We start from the raw sequence: 12,315 nt of genomic DNA on the forward strand, positions 1-12,315 counted from the left end.
GTTAAGTACTATCATATGAGCATGCATTTTTGAAGTTTATATTTTGGTCAGGCACAGTGGCTCATGCCTATAATCCCAGCACTTTGGGAGGCCAAGGCAGGAGGATCACTTGAGCCCAGGAGTTCAAGACCAGGCTGGGCAACATTGTGAGAGTTGGCTCTAAAAAAACTTAAAAATTAGCAGGGTGTGGTGGCCCATGCCTATACTCCCAGCTACTTGTGGGGCTGAGGTGAGAGGATCACTTGAGCCCAGGAGGTCAAGGCTGCAGTAAGCCATGATCACACCACTGTACCCCAGCCTGCGCAATGAAGCAAGACCCTGCCTCAAAAAATAAAAATAAAGTTTATATTTTAAAGCACATAATTACTATTCTCATTCATCTTTAATTTAAATACTTGGTATTAATTCCCATTTACAGTTGTGTTTTTCTCAGTCTCAACCTCAGCTTCAAGTAACTTGGTATCTTAGATTGCATTTGCAGTGACTTAGAGCTCTGCTTCCTTTCTTTATGTATGATAAAGCAGAAAGAGACAGACACAGGATGTAGTGATAGGAGGGCACAGGAAACATAAAACCCCTCAGGTATTTTTCGGTCACCTGGGCTCTCTTCTCTTTCTCATTCAAGAGTATTTTTGCTGCAACTGTACAGCAAAAACACAAAACTACTCATCTCTGAATAGCTGATACCTTTATAACTTCCCACCCACTCCTTGTTATGGTGATTTCAGTTACAAATGGACTTAATTAAATGGAATGTACCACTTACAAAGATCAAAAGGCTTTCAAAAATTTTTCTTAAGATTTTTGAACAAAGATTTAACTGTTTCTATTAAAATGCAATAAGATGGAAACTCTGTTTCCTCTGATGTGATTATTATGCATTGTATACCTATATCAAAATATCTCAAGCACCCCATAAATATATAAACCTACTATGTACCCACAAAAATTAAAAATTAAAAACTTTTTTTTAATGCAATAAGAATTAAACCTGTTTTGCAGAGAAATAAGACAGTGGAAAAAATCAAGTTATACATATACATATATATTACATACATATACATATATAACATGCATATACATATATAAAATATACATGTATTATTATATATAATAATATATATTAAACCTATTAAGGTATTAATGACATATAAGATCTTGTAAAGACAGTGATTGTAAATAAAACTAAAGATGTTATTCCAGTCAGAAAGTTACCACCTTTATGCCCTCTGAGCTCATCAAGCTTCATAGGATTTGAATGAAATAATAAAGTCTATCTGTATTTGATAAAGACATTATGAGAAGGCAGAACTGACATTGTGTCTGCTGCATAAACCTGTCTATTTTGGTCTCTGTTCCAAAGTTATTGTTTCCCCAAATTTTTGTTTATTACCCTGTCATGTAAAGATAGAAGAATGATGAAACTTGCAAATCAAAGTATATAATAATTATGAGAGAATGGTTTTCTTAGCCTGGGCAACATGGCAAACCCCATCTCTACAAAAAATACAAAAATTAGCTGAGCAGGGTAGCAAATGCCTGTAGTCCCAGCTGCCTGGGAGGCTGAGGTGGGAGGATCACTTGAGCTGGGGGTCGAGGCTGCAGTGAGCCGTGATCACACCATTGCACTCCAGCCTGGGTGACAGAGTGAGACCGTGTCTCCAAAAAAAAAAAAAGGAGTTTTCTTGAGGCTTCATCACTAGACCATTATTCTGTAACATCTTCAGAGAGTTACCTTTACTCCCTGTCTCCACTCTTCACCTCCCTCTCACTCATCACCTCATTGTTACGGCTTTCAGCCCCATCTCTCCAAATAAACTGCTCTAGGTAAGTTGTTATAGGTAAGTTTAGCAATGGCCTCCATATTATTGAATCTAGCCATTGTTTTTTAATCTTTATTTTTTCCCTTTAGCAGTATTCAGCATTGTTGACCACCCTATCCTTAACTCTATCATTTCCCTGTGGTTTCTATGACATGACACTCTCCTGATTGTGTCCCTCTGTCTTTACTGCTTCCTCTCTGTTCCCTTTGGAGGTCATTCTTCCTTACCTGGCTGTTAAATTGCTGAAGCTCCCCAGGGCTTGTTTGATCTCAGGTCCTTCATCATATAAAGCTACACACTCTCCTTAGATTATTTCAGCCATACTCTAGCTTTAATTATGTAAGATGACTCACAAACTCATCTTCCTAGTTCTGGCTACACTCTGAACTCCAGACTCTTCTTTGACTTTTTCACCTTGATATTTCAAAGCACTTCAACAACATGCTCAAAACAAACTCATCATCTCCCTTCCCAGTCGTGGCTCTCTTTTAGTGTTCCCGATCCTAGGGCACCACCTATCCAATTGTGCAAACCAGAAATCTAGTCATCAGTCATGACATCTCCCTCTTTCTCACTCCCCATTTCCAGTCTATCCCCATTTCCTGTTGGTTTTCATTTCCATGTATTTCTAGAATTCATTCATTGCTCAGTCTCTTCCCCTGCCTTCCCACCAAAACTACCATCCTCACTTGCCTGCACTGCAGCAATAGTCCACTCATTAATCTCCTAGCACTTACCCTTGTTCCTTTGTAAGTCATTCTCTATCCTGTAATCTTTTCAAAACACAAATCTGACCTCTTACGATAAAGACAAGAAGACTTACCCTGTCCTGCAAGCCCAGCATAGTCTGGCCCCTGTGTCCCACTCCACCCTCCTTGCATGGCACATTCGTTCTTGCCCTCTCTACTTTAGCTATGCTGGTCTCTGTTTGGGCCCTCATACTGGCCATGTGTATCAGTCAAGATCAAGTCAGGAGATAAGAACCATACTGGTTATTTGAATAGGAGAAATGTAATGTAGAGCATTGTTAATTAAAACAGTAGGAGGTTACTAACTACTAGAAGGGGTAAAAGAGGACCATAAGGTGTCCACATTTAGCATGAGAGCAGTTACTATATCTGTACTGAAGAAAATGAGACAATAAAGGAACTAAGGACTAGGGGAGGCCCCCAAGCCAAGACTGAGATTCTGACCTGATCGAAGAAGGTATGTGGCTACCAGAGGAACATGCAGCCTTGTGGTGGTGAAGAAACTTGTCAAAGGGCACGGACTGAGCTCTTCTGTTAAGAGGCTGCCATTGCCAGAGGGTGTAGATGGATTGGAGCTGCTCAAAGCCACTGACAGTGGCGGGAGGTGGGGAATGGCATGAGGATGTAGGTTGGAGCTCCTCTGCATGGCTGCTGGGTTCCTGTGAATAATAATAATTAATAATAATAGAGATCCAGAACCCCAAAGAGAGATATACTCCTGTTCTTATGGCCTTGCAGGGTCACTTTATTGCCACCTGCTGACATCAAAAGTTAACATTCTACTAGCTGGCAAAAGAGAATTGCTTACAGGGTCCAGCTCCAGTATCACAAAGTAGGGCAAGAAGAGTAGATCTGGAGCCAAGAGACACTATAACTTGATAACTGGCACACAATGCTTTCTCCCCTACAAATGTAATCACTGCTTGGAGTACAATTTCCCACTCTTTTCAACTAGTTATTTCATGTGATTTCAGATGAGATCATTCAGATCTCACCTTAGGTTTACTTCCTTGGGGAATTCTTTCTTGATATCCCCAGGTCAAATATGCCAGTTACAGATTTCAGAACACTATATGCTTTTCTTTCTTAACACCACAGTTGCAGTCTTTCATTTGTTTGTATGGTGGCTTGATTTACACACCTTCCTATTAAAGTGCAAGTTCTGTGACGACAGAGACCACATCTGTCTTTCATTACCATTGTATTTCTGGGGCCTGGAACAAAGATGGGCACTCACACAATCCTTTCTCATTATCTCTATTGAATTATTAATGATAAAATACATGGAGGAAGTGTAGGTTAATTAAATTTTTGTAAGTTGCTATGTTGCTTTTTAAAGATAATTAAATTTTTGTAAGTTGCTATGTTGCTTTTTAAAGATAATCATGGATTTTGTGTTTCTGGGTTTAAAAAGACTTTACGCTAATTGAGGAAATTTGAAAATTCAGTAAGGTTTGAGGAAAAAAAAAAGGAAACAATCCTACCCCCCAGAAACAACCACTGTTAAATTTTATTTCAGAATTTTTAAAATGCACAGATATGTAGATTTTTTTAAATGATATTAAACAGCCTGTGAACCTTTGTATTCTGTTTTTTACTTAACGTGAGATTATGAACATTACTTCATATCATTAAATGTTCTTTAAAAACGTGATTTAAATATCTGCATTGCATTTTTATGAATGTGCCGTATTTCTTTTAATTGTTCCCAAACTGTTGTCCATGTGAATTGTTTCCTTTTTTTTTTTTTTTTTTTGAGACAGAGTCTTGCTCTGTCACCCAGGCTAGAGTGCAGTGACATGATCTTGGCTCACCACAACCTCTGCCTCACAGGTTCAAGTGATTCTCGTGCCTCAGCTTCCCAAGTAGCTGGGATTACAGGCACCTGCCACCACTTCCAGCCAATTTTTGTATTTTTAGTAGAGATGGAGTTTCGCCATTTTGGCCAGGCTGGTCTGGAACTCCTGACCTCAGGTGATCTGCCCACCTTGGCTTCCCAAAGTGCTGGGATTACAGGCATGAGCCATCGCACCCGGCCTCCATTGTTTGGTTTTATAAAGAATATTATAGTGAACATCTCTTGTATATAGATTTGTGTGAACAACCATGATTATTTCCTTAGCATATATTCTTAGAAGTAGAATTACTGGGTTCAAAGGGTATGAATAGTTTTTAAGTTATTAATATATTACTGTCCGGAAAGGTTGTACTAATCTCATTGTTTTTACTTTTAAAACTGATTGGTAGAGGGATGGAACTTTTTAAGAAGTTTCTTTTCCATTTGTATTTTTTCTTTTGTAAATATTTAAGAACACAAAGATCAGTTACCAAAGAACTACCAATTGTATTATCAGGTATCAAGTATCATAAAACACCATCACATTCACATAAGTACTTTTTAAAGAATGGTAACGTGCTTTAAGTAACATAGACATTAGCAATTTTAGACATAATTTTACAACAACAAAGTTATGCTTTGTTTCTTTATCAGTTTCTTCCACATACAACTACTTTACAATACTTACTCAAGATCAGATGATGTGCTTTGCTGCAATTAATTACCTGTGTATAGGAGACAATGAAACCATCTTAACTCAAAGGGTTAAAATAATTATTTTAGAACTATTCTATGTTTAATACATTCCTTACAGTTAGATTTGAATTCTTAAAGTTAGATTTGAATTCTTTCTTCAGTCTACTTATAAGTATATCAAGCTTTCACTAAAAAGTAAAAACTAAAGAGAAAACAATCTTTTTCAGAAACTTTTAAATTTTGAATACATACATGGCTGTACATACATAATGAAAACTTTTGAATCCAAGTTTATATATTTCCCCCAAGAGGAGGGTTTGTTTTCTTTGGCACTGCTAACAAAAACAACCAGCACAATTCATTTATTGTATAAAATAAATTAAGGACAAGTAAAGTATATAAGTTGATACTAAGATTTAGTAACCAGTAAGTTGATAGTTTTCACTGTTGGCAAGAGTTAAATATGAGAACAATTGCAGGCACTGCAGCTGAGTGTAAATGGTACAACTTGACTGAAAAATAATTTGACAAAGCATATCAAGAACTTTTCAAGAGAAAGAAAGGCATGAATTTGTATTGACTTCATAACAAATTCCCTTAAATTATAGTAAAGAAATTTTTAAATGTAGAAATCCACAATACTGAAAAAAATGAGAAAAGGGTATCAGTTTCTACAAGAAAGGAAGTAGATGGAAGGGGCTTTATTGATGAATCAGATGCTGCAGCATAGAATACAGAGGGAGGAGCTTTGGTGGGGAGGAAGATGATTGCCCTGCAGAAACTGGAGGAGCCCTGGGTTCAGAGTCAGCACATGGGATGGAAGGCAAGCTCAAGAAGAGGAGTATAAAGCAGAGGAATTAAATGAAGGTATTTTAAGGAACAGTGCACAATCCCCTTATCATCTCTTCCATCCCCCAACTTGTTCTTTTAGCTGCCTAACATTTATCCTCAAGGCAAAAAGGGAGGAAGAGAGTGGGCAGTGATCTGCAAGTACATTAGTCACCCGTTAGAACAAAAGTCAAAACCCTTTAAAGGAAAAGAAGAAGATCTAGAGTTTCTCAATGCATCATCCAAAATGGTCAGTGTCCAATTTTAAAAATTACTAGACATGGGAAGGAGCAGGAAAATGTGACCTATAATGAAGAGAAAGATTAGTCATTAAAAACAGACCCATTGACAACACAGAAGTTGGAATTAGCAGACAAGGATTGCTAATTAAAAATATGTTAAGAATTTTATGGAAAAAAAAAGATGGATATATAATGGATGAAGAAAAAGAAAATTTAAGTCATCAGGTGTGCTTAGCAACAGTTCAGACGATGAAGAAGAAAGGATGAGTGAACTTAAAGGCAAGTCAAAAGAAACTATGCCAACTGAAGAACAGAGAGAAAAAAAGTAAAAGAATAAAACAAAGCCAGAGCCTCAGTGACTTAAGGAACAGTATCAGGCAGTCTCACATAGGTGTAATTAGAGTCTCAGAAGGAGAGCAAAGAGGAAATTTGGCAGGGAGAAGGAGGAAGCTATGAAGAAATAATGGAAACAGTTTATCCAAATTTGATGAAAAACAACAAGCCTCATATCCAAGGGTCATTTCATAGTAATATGTTGTTTGATTGATCAAAAAGACATAACACCTCTAAATGTATGTGCATCTAATGATTCCAGATCCATGAAGCAGCAATATATAGAACTAAAGAAAGTGACAAATCCAAATCCACAGCAGTGTAGATCTTAATATCACGTTCTTAGTAACTGATAGAACATATAGATTAAAAATCAGTAAGAACATAGACGATTTGAACAATACTATCAACCAACTTGAGCCAATTGATATTTAAAGGACAACACACCCAATAATTTCAAGAGAACATGGCATTTACATTAAAATAGCTGGACCATAAAATTAGTTTCAAATTTTAAAACACCATCTTAAGAGTATGGTGTCTGAACACAGTAGAATTGAATTAACAATAGCAATAAGATAACTAGAAAATCTCTGAACATTTAAAAATTAATCAATCTTCTAAACAATCCATTAGCCAAAAAGAAAATTTCACAAGAGATATGAGAAAAATTTTGAACTGAATCATAATGAAAATATAATAAACCAATTTCCAATATCAGGGATAAAATTAACCCTGACTTCATTTATTTAAAAGCTAACAACAGGATGTTATAAACAACTTTATGCCAATAAATCCAACAACTTAAATGAAATGGACAAATTCTTTAAAAACACAACTTACCAAAACAGACAAGAAGAAATAGAAAATCTGAATAACACTATGCTTATCAAGGAAATTCATAATTAAAATTTCCAGGCCCAGATGACTTCCTTAGTGACTTCCCATGAACATCTGAGGAATAAATGTAATTGCAATCTTAAACAGTTTCAGAAAATAGAAAGAAGGAATACTTCCCAACTCATTTTATGAGGCCAGCATAACTCGTATCAAAACCTGACAAAGTCATTACAAGAAAAGAAAATTACAGAACAATATTGTTAATGAATAAAGAAGCAAAAATCCTCAACAAAACATTAACAAGTGAAGTAAACAATATATAAAAGGATAATACTGCATGACCAAGTGGGTGTGGTTAATAATTTCAGGAACTCAACATCAGTTTAACATTTTAAAAAATCAACATAATATTATTAATAAAATAAAGGAGAACAATAATATGATCATCTCAGTGTGTAAAATAAAAAATTCACTTGACAAAAACTGTCAGCAAAGAAGGAATACAAGAGAATTTTTAGAGTCTAATAAATACATGGAAACTCTACAGCTGTGTAATACTTGATAAAATACTGAATGCAGTTTCCCTAAGACCCAGAACAATGCAGGGATGCTCATTCTGCTTTGTAGCTAGGATTAATAAGACAAGGAACGATTGGAAAAGAAGAAGTTAGACTTCATTACCACTGTCATCATTGTGTTTGTAGAAAGAAAATCTTAAGAAATCTACAAAAAAAAATAAATAAAGCTGCCAGAACTAATAAGGAAATTAGCCAGATCGCTAGATATAAGTTCAATATATTAAAAAGCATTTGTATTCCTGAACTCCAGCAACCAACATTTTGGAATTGAAATTTTTAAAAATGCTATAAACAATAACATAAAAATTCTAAAATACCTAGGAATAAATTTGACTGTAGATGCACAAGACTCTAAGAACTATAAAATGATGCTAAAGCAAATTAGAATTGAAATAAATGGCATAGTATGTCATGTCGAGGGTCAAAAGACTCAGTATTGTTAAGATACCGCATATCCCCAAATTGCTTTATAGATTCAACACAAGTCCAATGAAAATCTCATCATATTTTTTGTTGAAATAGGCAAATTGATTCTTAAATTTATATTAAAATGCAAAGGACCTAAGATAGTCAAAACAATCTTGAAAAAGAGGAGTAAAGCAGTTACAGTAACTAGGACAGTGTAATGGTGGTGTGAGAACTGGCAGCTAGATCGGTGGAATAGAATACAGTCCAGAAATAGTCACCCATATAGTCAGTTAATGTTTAACAGAGGTACCAAGACAATTCAATGGGAAAGGTCAATTCAGATTTACTCTGGTATCCTCTTCCATTATTTTTTCACATTTTACATACTAGTTATTAAGGTCAGTCTATTTCTCATTTATTGCCTATTAATAAACCAGAGCTGATACACTGTGCACTCTCCATATGTGTCTGTTGAATCCTTGAATCAGAAACCAACGTGATACTCAGGACATTATATACCATTTGTGTGTATATACAAAATTGGGATTTGGTAAGTGTTTTTAATAAAAGGAATGCTCAAGTAATAGTTAAATTCAAAGACACAAACTTCTAGGAGCCATTTTTAGATACATGGACAAGGATTAAATTAAAATGTATACAATTTTTATTGAAATCTAGGCAGATGGGGTGTTTCCAGAGATAACTTTTCTTTCCAAGATACGGCTACTGTGGTTCTAATATTTGATGAATATTAGATAAAGACACAGCCAGAGACTCATATCAAACGAGGCTCCCTACAATTGGAAGGGCCGTAGGCATGCATAGCACTGAAGTAACACTGATTCATTCATTCAGTATTTATTATGTATCTACGAGATACCAAGCACATACAGTAATGATGAACAAGACATACATCACCCTGTCACCACTTTTCTCATGTAGAATTGCAGAGGATATTTTAAGGCTTCACTAAAACAAATACCCTTTTCTAGAATATAAATTAGTAGTGATTACACACTGAAGATCAATACTCTCACACTCCTTGTGTATCCTATTAGTGTTATCCAACAGAAATTTAACACATACTATGTATATAATTTTATATTTTCTGGTAGCCACATTTAAAAAGTGTAAACAGGTGAATTAAATTGGGTAATATATTTTATTTAACTTAATGTATCAAAAATATCATTTCAACATGTAGTCAATCTTTTTTAAATTATTAAAGAAATATTTTAAATTTTTTATTTTGTACTAAACCTTCACATTTCAGCATATACATTACACTTATAGCACATCTCAATTTGGACAAGCCACATTTCCAGTGTTCAACAGCCACATGTGGCCAGTGGCTACCTTACTGGACACTGGAGGCTTATGTGTGAATCAGCCCCCATTGAGCTACAACCTGTTGAAGTTTACAAGTGGACTCCAGATAAATGGAGAGCTGATGGTATTTCTGGACTATAATGTTAGAGGAAAGTCACTCGATACAGTGACTTTCTGTTATAGCTCTATAACGCTCCACCAGTTTTCATCTGCAAGAGTCCCAGAGTTTTACTATATTTGAAGACAGATCTGTACTAAAGTAACACTGATACATTCATTCAGTATTTATTATGTATCTGCAAGATACCAAACACATGCAGTAATGATGAACAAGACATACATGCATGTCATACATACATGCATATATGCAAATATGTACAAGTGGTCTTGAAGATTTTAATGTTCAATGATTTCACTAGTAATGAGACAGCTTTTGAGGACCTAAAAAAAATCTCTACTCACATTTCTCAACTGATATCTGATGGGGAATGTTGAAACGAACCAGTAGACCACATATCAGTTCTCTGATACACAAATAAAATGTTTTCAGCTCTAGGTTAATGAGCCTATGCTCATTTGCATGCTTGGCTTCCATTTAAAATTCTTTTGCATGTCATTACAATAATTTTTTCCCTCTGCTCTAAGGTCATTGTTTCCATTAAGTTATAGTATAAATCCCCTTATTTTCAAGAATATGATCTCTTTACGACACTATACACGAAGATCTGTGTTTTAAATTTGATATGGTTTGAATGTTTGTCCCCTCCAGATCTCATGTTGAAATGTGATTCCCTATGTCAAAGGTAAGGCCCAGTGGGAGGTGATTGGATCATGGGGGCAGATCCCTCATGAATGGTTTAACACCATCCCCTTGGTGATAAGCGAGTTCTTGCTCAGTTACTTCATGTGAGATCTGCTTGTTTAAAAGTATGTGGCACCTCTCCCCTCACTCTCTTGCTCCCATTCTCACCATGTGGTATGCTGGCTCCCAGTCATCTTCTGCCATGATTGTAAGCTTCCTGAGGCCCTCACCAGAAGCTGCGCAGATGTTGGCATCATGCTTCTTGTACAGCGTACAGAACCATGAACCAAATAAACCTCTTTTCTTTAAAAATTACCCAGGCTCAAGTATTCCCTTACAGCAATGCAAAAACAGCCTAACCCAGAATTCTCAATTTATAGTATCTCATCCAGACTGCCTCTCAACTGGAATTTAGAGAGGTAGTGACTTGGAACCAGTTTGGACGTGTCATTGTTTTAACACAAATGTTTATAGACTCAACATAAAATTAGTTTTTTAATCTTTTACAGTAGGGTTTCTCAGGTTGGCTGGTACCACCCATCTCCACTCCAACAGAATCACCTGGGGAGGAGAAGCCTGGGCCCACAGCTGAACTGGAATCTCTAGAAATGGTGTTCAGGAACTTGCATGTGTAATAAGTACCAAGGGAAACTCATTTCACACTGAAGTTTGACAGCCAGTGCCTTATAGTGAAGTTCTACCTTAATATCACTAAGGATAAAATTGCATACTACCATTTGAATCTGTTTTATTACTGGAGGAAATGCTGTTTTCAGTACTTACGTACTTTGTTTACTACCTTTGCTGAACATTTTGTGTACTGTGAGTAAATTTTTAAGGGTATTCATTCAGCTCATAGAAAGTATGTTTTGCTTTCTTGATATGTAAGTTATGAACGATGGATTCAACTGAAGTCTAATTATATTGATCATGAATGGACTAATGTCTAAAATCAAATTGACTAGGATCTAGATCATATTCCTTTGTATTTTTTCAAGTGTAGTCTCTGTGACTGTGTCAGGGTAAGATATTCATTGTTTTTTATTTTTTTCTATGAAATTGTTTCAAATGTACTTTAATTAGATCATAATTCTACAGAAAGCCATCGAGCCAGACACAAGTACTAGGGCTTCAAAACAGAATTGAACTCAGTGTTTGCCCTTGGGAAGATTGCAGCCTCTGCAAGGCAGGGGTGAGGGGCAGATACGGAAGCCTTGTGTTAAAATATAAAACCGTGGTACCATGGTTTTAAGTAAAGCAAGGTACCATGGGAGTAGAGAGAAGCAGGGCAAGGGTGACTATCTGAAAAGGCTGGGTTTTACAAAGATGACTGTGTTCTGTTTGAGTGCAAGCCAGTCAGCCAGACAAGTGAAGACATTCCCACAACGTCACCCAGGACATAAGGAATACCAGAACTTGGTTCTCCTAGATCCAAACTGCACTCATCAAGCTTTCTACAAGAACCTGGCCTTCAAGAGCACACTGGCTTCCCTTTTCTCACACCCAAAACTTTCTCTGTTAGTAAGATGTTAAGAGTGATACATTTCCGTTTCAGGTCACTAACATGCTATTTAATTCATTCCAGCAATAACTAAATGGGAACCCACCTTTAAAAGATGCCAAAAGCAACATCCTGCTAATTTATTGCCACATCTATTAAATCTCCAGAGAGAATCTGACTCCCTAGATTTTAAATATAGTTGAGATATTATGATGATGTTTTCTGATTTAAGCCCTCCATAAATTAGATGCAATGATTATAGTATCTGTTGTCACTTCATTTTTGCTCTATCTTCAATCACGCTTCTGCCTTCATTAATTCGGAATGAAATATCACAAGACATTAATGT

General features: G+C 36.0%; 1 protein-coding gene across 12 annotated transcripts in view; it reads left to right on the plus strand.

Moving 5' to 3' along the window:
* SPATS2L (spermatogenesis associated serine rich 2 like) overlaps positions 1 to 12,315 on the plus strand; it is a 173,312-nt gene that overhangs the window by 120,655 nt on the left and 40,342 nt on the right. The gene's annotated exons all lie outside the window — the stretch shown is intronic.

This window comes from Pan paniscus, chromosome 13 (genome assembly GCF_029289425.2).
Source record: "Pan paniscus chromosome 13, NHGRI_mPanPan1-v2.0_pri, whole genome shotgun sequence".
Taxonomy (NCBI): Eukaryota; Metazoa; Chordata; class Mammalia; order Primates; family Hominidae; genus Pan; species Pan paniscus.